We start from the raw sequence: 7,555 nt of genomic DNA on the forward strand, positions 1-7,555 counted from the left end.
AAAGTCAAGGCCCGGGGGCCGGATCCGGCCCTCAGGGTAATTCTATCCGGCCCTCCAGATCATTTTATTTTATTGTTATTAATGACCCGATGTTATCTTGTTCTTATTTCTAACTTCTATAATTTTGACAAAATATATTTTTATGGAGAGTAAAATACTGAAAGTTATTTTAGGTTTAAATTGATTTATTCTGAAATAATATTCCTGCCTTTTTATGATTTATAATTATGTTAAAAAGTTCTGGTTTTAAAGTTTTAAAAATGTGCATTCTGCAGCTTTTTGGAGTGTTTTGGCATTTACTAAGATTTTTTAAGCTATTTTTGAGTTTAGCTAATATTTCATCTACATGCTAGCTGTTTTGGTTAACCTAGGTTTTTTTTTTTTTTATTAGGCTAAATTGGCATTTAGCTAACATTTTAGTTGGCTATCAGATTCAGCTAATATTTCAGCTAAATGCTAGATGTTTAGGCTAATATAGGCTTTTTTTAGGCTGTTTTGGAGTTTAGCTTATATTTCAGCTTTTTTTCTGGTTAATTTGGGATCTAGCTAATATTATAGCTGCCAATCAGCTTCAGTTATTTAGGCTATTAGCTTCAGTGGTTTTAGCTATTGATTTCAGTATCTTCAGCTATCAGCACTAGCATCTTTAGCAGTAAAAACTGGTTTACAGACTTCACACTAGCATTATCGTAAATAATGCTATATGACTAGTCCCTAATTATTAAAAGTTAAAACGTTACGTTTTTAAAGTTTTAAAAAATGTAGTTTTAGTGTATAAATGTTTGACCCGCGACCTAAGGTGTGTTTTGGATTTTGGCCCCCTGTGTGATTGAGGTTGACACTTCTGATCTAAATTCTAAGGAATGATTGTGAAGCAGACAAATGTTTGGGAAGCTCTCACAAACATGCAGCTGCATTATTGCTGCAGCTCCAGTGTTTATGTTCTTTGATTTATTGTTAAGGAGAAAAGCCGCTCAATCATCGAGTGGCTTTTCTCATCGAGTGGCTGTTCTCTTTCAGAATCTCCTGGAATTATCCTGTTAACGGTTAAAAAGCTACAGTATGGTAAAGATTTTGCGTTTAAGCGTCACCGGCAGCGCCTCAGGTGTTAAAGGGTTTATACCTTTCAATCAACTGTTCATATTTTATAAGATCAACTTCAAAGGGAGCCTGAAAGTACTGAACACGTTAGCTCAGAGTTATTGTTCTGAAAGGAATCCTCCCACTTTAAAATGACTCAAAAACAGAACCCGACTGACAGGCTCACCCAGCCAACGTTTTTAAGAGGGAATAAAAGCTGAATCCACTGAGGCTGTTTTCTGAAGAGACTTTGCTTGAAGCATCTGGCAAATGTTTGATGTGCTTTAGCAATATTGTGTTTTTTGTCTCTCATAATAAGGATCCAGATATGAAAGTTCAAATGACTGCTAAAGAGCTGATTGTAATTGATTATTATAAGGAAATACAGCAAGTGTTTTAGTGTTTCACCTGGAAACCACAGAAAGGTGCTTCTTTTTCTTTGAGGTTACAAGTTAAAACAGACATAAAGGATGATGATCACTATCAGCATGCACAGCTTGTGGAGATGGATCATTTACTCAAAGGGTTGTAATGATGAATCGGCAACACTCGAGTCCCACCGTCATGTTCTGCTTCAGTTACTTTCTTCTTTTGCTTCTGTGCAGGCTGCTGTGACTCCTCCCATTCTCCTGTGGATCCTGTTAAGCAGTCACAGCTGCCTGCACTTCAGTAATTAGGCTCTGTGTATATAAGGAACTCTGCTGCAGTTCTCAGTGACGGCTCGTTTTGTTTCCTGGCTTCTTTTCTTTGCCTTTTGAGTTTTGTTAATATGGTTTATCTAAATCAAAGCTCTTGGAGTATGCCTTTCATGTGCTTGTGATTCTTTCCTGCATCTGGGCTTCCTCCTGATTGAAAACCGTGACACCAACTGGTTGAATTGTTGGCTAAATTTCTCCTGGATATATCCATTATATGTCACTGAAATCAGTCGTATTATCATCTACAAATAGTTGTTAAATTCTTCCAGCTCTTCCATCTCTCCGTTCAGAGACAATGCTCTGGTGTTTCCTCTTATAAAGGAGGAAACTCAAACAAAAAAATACTTAATTGAACCCTGAAAATCAACTTTTTTTTTTCTCAATTACAGCTTGAAAGTTTCAGTTCCTTCGGAGTCTTGAACTCGGCATAAATGGGCGCGAGTCTCTGAGACGCCGGCGTCTTCCTCAGAGTCCGTCATCTGTTTAAACCAAACCAGGAGTGTCCAAATGTTTGGATAAGAGGGTCAGATGTGGTGAGGGGATGTGTAAGGACAACCACTTTGAACCCTTATGATGAACATAGGATACCTTTCATTCTTTAACGGAAAACAACATTAAACCTAAAATGCATTTTTACCAAGAAACTGTGACTTTCACATTTGAAGACCAGACATAAAACAGTAAATCTAGGCTGATGTAAAATGTTATATATTATGAAATGCTTACTGTAAACTCTAAATATAAATCAACAGGATCATAACACAACCAGTTACCTTGGTCAGCAGTACACCACTGTTTTTTTTTAAAGAAATGGTTTCTGTTCATTTGATTCTTACGTTTCTAAAAACTCAAGTAGCTCCAGGTTTTAAAATGACTTCTGATGTAGTTTAACCAATCACAATCAAGAAATCTGTTCTTAGAAAATGCTGTTGATTTTATGACAGGAGCCTGAGGGCCAGTAGAAATGAGGATGAGGGCCGCATTGGCCCACGGGCTGGACTTTGGACATGCCTGGTTTAAACACAGCATGACATGAAAATAGTGAAGCAGAATTCAAACCTTAGCTTTCATGAAAGCGAAGCTCCTGCTGCAGCTGCAGACGGCTGCTGGAGCTCAGCACTTTGGAGAAACTTGATAAGAGCCGGTTTGCTCTTTTCCAGGACTTCATCATTCTTTGAGCTCATCATAAAATCATTAGAGAGCTGAGATGTTTTGACTTTCACAGATTGTCACCAGTGGCTTCTTCACAAGTCCTCCTGTTGCCACCCTCGATCATCCAATCATCACTCGGCTTTTCGGCTGCAGCTGGCCACTCTGAATTTGACAAATTATCTTTCGCTGTGTTCTCAGTTCTCACCAGCCGGCTAATCTTAGCTTGAGAGGCTGCACCACTGAACTATGGTCCATGTAGTCTGAGTGTGTAGCAGTCAGTAAGTGTCCCACTCCAGATCACTACAACTACCATGCTGAGGTCCACCGGCCACACGCTCCCACCCCCCTGGGCGCCGCCTCACGCCTCTTGGGTGTCACCCTGACATTTTTTTAGGATTAGTTCAGGTCTTGGTTTTCAAAAATGGATCTACATTATACAGTCGACAAAATCACTGGATGTTCATGTTCTGGAGAAAAATGCCACAAAATCCAGTTTGATTTGGATTTGTTTGTTTGTTCCTTTCATGCAGAGAACATTACGTTAACAGATTCTATACACAACATAAGTCCACGTGTCTTCATGTTAGGGAAGAAGCAGAGAGAAGAAAGAAATTATTTTTTTTATTTCTGCCCCTAAAACAGAAGAAACAATCCTAGATGTCTTTCAGCGCCTGTCTCCTCACACTAACTACACATTCCTCAAGTTTTGTCTTCACAAATATTTGTTTAAACATTTTGTTTGTACAACTTTTCAAAATTTCCTGTTGAGCATTGCAAACTTTTACCCCAACAAAAGAAAACATGTTTGTTTTAAAGCAGTTCAAGCAACTTGAAACTTAGTCATATTTCTCCTGTGATTTTCATCTTTTGAGATGAAAAGAAATCATATTTGCAGACTCTCTGGTATCTACTTTTAACCTTAAGTACCCGTTTGCTGTTTTACTAAATCCTCAAATTTCTGCAATCTCAACTCCAGAAATAAAGTATTTGTATGTTCTCTGTATCCACCTTTAGGAATGATTTGAATAACTTTTTTCTGCTGTAAATGTAATTGTGTTTAATGAGTTTTATATTTATTACCCCACACTTCAACACAGAAATAAGGCAGTACAATTGAACAATATAACAGTCTTAACACATTGCAGGATAAATACTACTAAATATTTCTTTAAAAAATACAATTTTAGCCACTTTACTTTTAATATATGATGTATGCGGCTTCCAAGACAATTTTTACTCCAAAATAACCCAATAAATCTATACTCTGAAACTTTTTCAACTGCTACTCCATCAATTGATTGTTTTATGTCCTCCTGCTTTTTATTAGCAAAACCCATAAACTTAGTCTTTTCTAAATTCAATGAAAGCTTATTGTTATTAAACCAATATTTAGGTGTGACCATTTCAATATTAATATCTTGTATTAAATCTTTTACATTTTTTCCTGAACAAACAATTGTATCATCAGCAAAGAACAAGTTTGAATAAGTTTGAGACTTTACAAATGTCATTTACAGTGTGTATAAAAAACAGAATAGGATCCAGGATTGATCCTTGTGGGATTCCACACTTGATATTCATACATGTTTAGGAAAGACCGGCAAACTCTACATATTGTTGCCTCGTATGAAAATAGCTGGTTATCATGACTGTTTGACAGAAGCCACAGAGGATTCAGATAAAAATGTGACCATGCTTCTTAACGGTGAGTTACTCAGACACGCACCGTTATAGAAACCACTGCATACAACAGTGGTATCTGCTTTCCTGCAAGGCCAAAAATAAATGTTGGATTGTTATGTCGAGTTGTCATGACTATATACTGCTGCGGTTTCAATGAACAACACAACGGGATTGTCTGCGAGTATTTTAAGTTATTCTGTGTCATTTTGCTGCTCAGCATTTGAGCAAAGAAGAAAAATGAGCGCATTCACTGAGACTTCTACTGTAAACCAATGTGGCAACACGAGCGGTTCAGGCACACACTAAAGGGGGACTCAAACCAGATGGAGGCGTGGTTCCAGATTTAAAAAAGTTTATTTATAAATAGTTTAAAAGTAATGAGTTACTAAGAGACCTGTGATAAAAACCATTGGGGCCTAGAGCCCACCTGCAACAGAGACCTGGTTACTCAAGCAGAATAAATAACCAAAAACAAACGCATGCATAAACATAAAAGAAAAGCACAAAACCCAGGGAATAGCACAAAACAACCAAAATGTCCACTTGAGAACCAGTCCCTGTTGCTGCAGCTCTGAAAGATTAAAACAAATTACAGGCAAATAGGCCCTTTGTGGTATACAGATCAATAAAAGAATCAAGTAAAAAAAAAAGCGTTAGTCCGTCGGCTGCTCCAGCAGGACTCCGGCAAAACGTAGGGGTGCCAGTCCCGACAGGCCACCAGGTCCCAGAAACACCAATGCTGAGCAGAGGGAGGGCAGGGGCTGCAGCTTTGCGGTTAACCCAGTGGAGCTGACGTAGAGGACCTGTGGAGCATCCGTAGCCAGTCTTGATTGATAAAGCCAGACAAAAGAAGACCCCAAAACAGCAGCGGGTTCCACCTACATAACCCTGTGGAGGCAAACCAGAAAGACAGGCAGCAGAGAATTACTTCAGCGGCCAGAGAACATGCAGGGTGAAGAGGGACGCGCCAAACAGACCAGTGCTGAAATTACCTGTAGGAAGGGATTTACTCAAATTCACTTCTACCTAGTCGCATGCTGATTTGCAATACGACTAGGTCTTCCAACTACCACTGCACGGGCAGTGGAGCCCAGTGGCAACCCGTGAAGGGAGGCAGTCTCAGCCCAAGAAATGGATATGCCAGTTCAGTCCCCTTTTATGGCAAACCAGCTGCTTATTAGCAGCACCTGGGTAGGATTATCTGCACCTGCACATCAGCCTAATTAAACCATCCTACCACACCAATAAATCTAAAACAAAATAAATGTTTAAAGAGAGCAGCATCCATCAAGGAAAAGAATGGTTTTCTGACCTGTGAATCTGACTCCAGGTGTTTTCGTGTCTCTGTAATATTAGAATCCGTTAATGTTTCCCTTTTTGCTTTACAGATTTACAGATTTAAAAGAAAGCCCCTGAAGGAGTGCAGGACTTACCGGAGAGCACAATGAGTCTAATCCAGCATGAATCCTTAGACAACACCCTTCTGTCTATAGGCACAAGGGGGCCCAAATCTGGGTCTCCCTGTGCCGGTCCCCAGCCCGGATCAAATACTGCGTCAGGACGGACATCCGCCGTCAAACTGTCTGCCAAAACACCTGTGTGAATCAGTGGAAGCTGATTCGCCGTGGCAACCCCCGACAGGATGTACCAAAAGGTGAGCGACATTTAGAAAAAAAATACGGCAAAAGCAAAAATGGCCGACTTACCCAGAATGCTTCATTCTCTCCCCGTTTCTAAGAAAGTTCAGATAAGTATTGATGAACTGTTCAATGTCTCAGTTTGACTTGAAGGGTAACCAAACAGGACAGCTGGAGGCTGACTCCATTCTCAGCCCAGATTTGAAAATTGCCCCAAAAAGGGGGCGGGGCTAGTGCAGGCAAACTGTGTGGGGCTTGGATTTATGATTGACAGTTAGGTTAGCTTTATGTACGTGGGTCGAATCTTTAATATGGAGAGAGTGTTACCGGGCCAAGTGATGCAAGTTTCTCCACAGAACTTTCTGAGGAGGTTGAGGATTATTATTAACTCTATTTTCAAGAATTAAAACAAGTTTATTTACATTTTTTAAAAATGTGTCAATGACCAACTGACAGCACTTTTAAAGCCTTATTGAGGTCAACAGACAAAAAAAGTTGATTTAGTGTTTGGTTATTCTTTAAGGATCGAAGATGCTTGCTTTAACCCACACGTGTTAAAGTCAAGGCCCGGGGGCCGGATCCGGCCCTCCAGATCATTTTATTTTATTGTTAGTAATGGCCCGATGTTATCTTGCACTTATTTTTAACGTAATAAATTTTGACTAAATATAGTTTTACTGGGAGTAAAATATTAAGTTATTTAAGGTTTAAGTTGATTTATTCTGGATTAATATTCCTGCATTTTTATTATTTATAATTCTGTTCAGAATTTATGGTTTTAAAGTTTTAAAAATGGGCATTCTGCTAGATTTCTGGACTATTTTGGCATTTTCTAAGAATTCTTTAGGCTATTAATGCCACAGGCTTGTCAGTGAGGACCCAGATGCAGAGAAGGAGGCCCAGAAATTAGTTCAATGACTAATGATTTAAGAACAAAAAAAAAAACTTATCAGAGGAAAAAGTGCAAAAACTAGACAGCAAACAGAAAACCACAGGAAGAGCATACACAACAAACCAACACTGGTCACAGGAGGACCTTAACTTAAATAGAGAGCAAGCTAAATCAAGTAAGTGCAGACAGCTGTGCAGTCCTCCACAGAGATCAGGAGAGGGTGGAGATCAGGTGGGAGGAGCCACAGTCAGCCGTCACGGAGGAAGAGAGAGGTAATCCACAAACAAAATCAAACAAACACATAACAATTTGGGAGTTTTTGCTAATATTTCAGCTACATGCTAGCTGTTATGGCTAATTTAGGCTTTTTTCCGTTTTTTTACGGTATTTTTAAGTTTCACAATTTTTTTTCA

The 7,555-nt window shown here is 39.1% G+C and overlaps 1 protein-coding gene and 1 long non-coding RNA gene across 4 annotated transcripts in view; one reads left to right on the top strand and one right to left on the bottom strand.

The window, feature by feature from the left end:
• Window positions 1-4,980: 4,980 nt before the first annotated feature.
• Window positions 4,981-5,742, bottom strand: LOC112137610. Its single transcript, XR_002917576.2, has 2 exons — window positions 5,606-5,742; window positions 4,981-5,501 (listed from the first exon to the last, which is right to left on the bottom strand). It is a non-coding gene; the product is annotated as an uncharacterized LOC112137610 (long non-coding RNA).
• A 162-nt stretch (window positions 5,743-5,904) lies between these two features.
• rbm20 (RNA binding motif protein 20) overlaps window positions 5,905-7,555 on the top strand; it is a 60,490-nt gene continuing 58,839 nt past the window's right edge. For 2 of the 3 annotated variants that reach the window (XM_036216049.1, XM_024260023.2), the window contains exon 1: window positions 7,058-7,414. The gene's annotated coding sequence lies outside the window, so the exon portion shown is untranslated. Of the gene's footprint in view, window positions 6,268-7,057; window positions 7,415-7,555 lie in introns of those variants that run through there. The other variant, XM_024260024.2, reaches the window with a different exon arrangement.

Source organism: Oryzias melastigma, linkage group LG1 (genome assembly GCF_002922805.2).
Source record: "Oryzias melastigma strain HK-1 linkage group LG1, ASM292280v2, whole genome shotgun sequence".
Classification (NCBI taxonomy): Eukaryota; Metazoa; Chordata; class Actinopteri; order Beloniformes; family Adrianichthyidae; genus Oryzias; species Oryzias melastigma.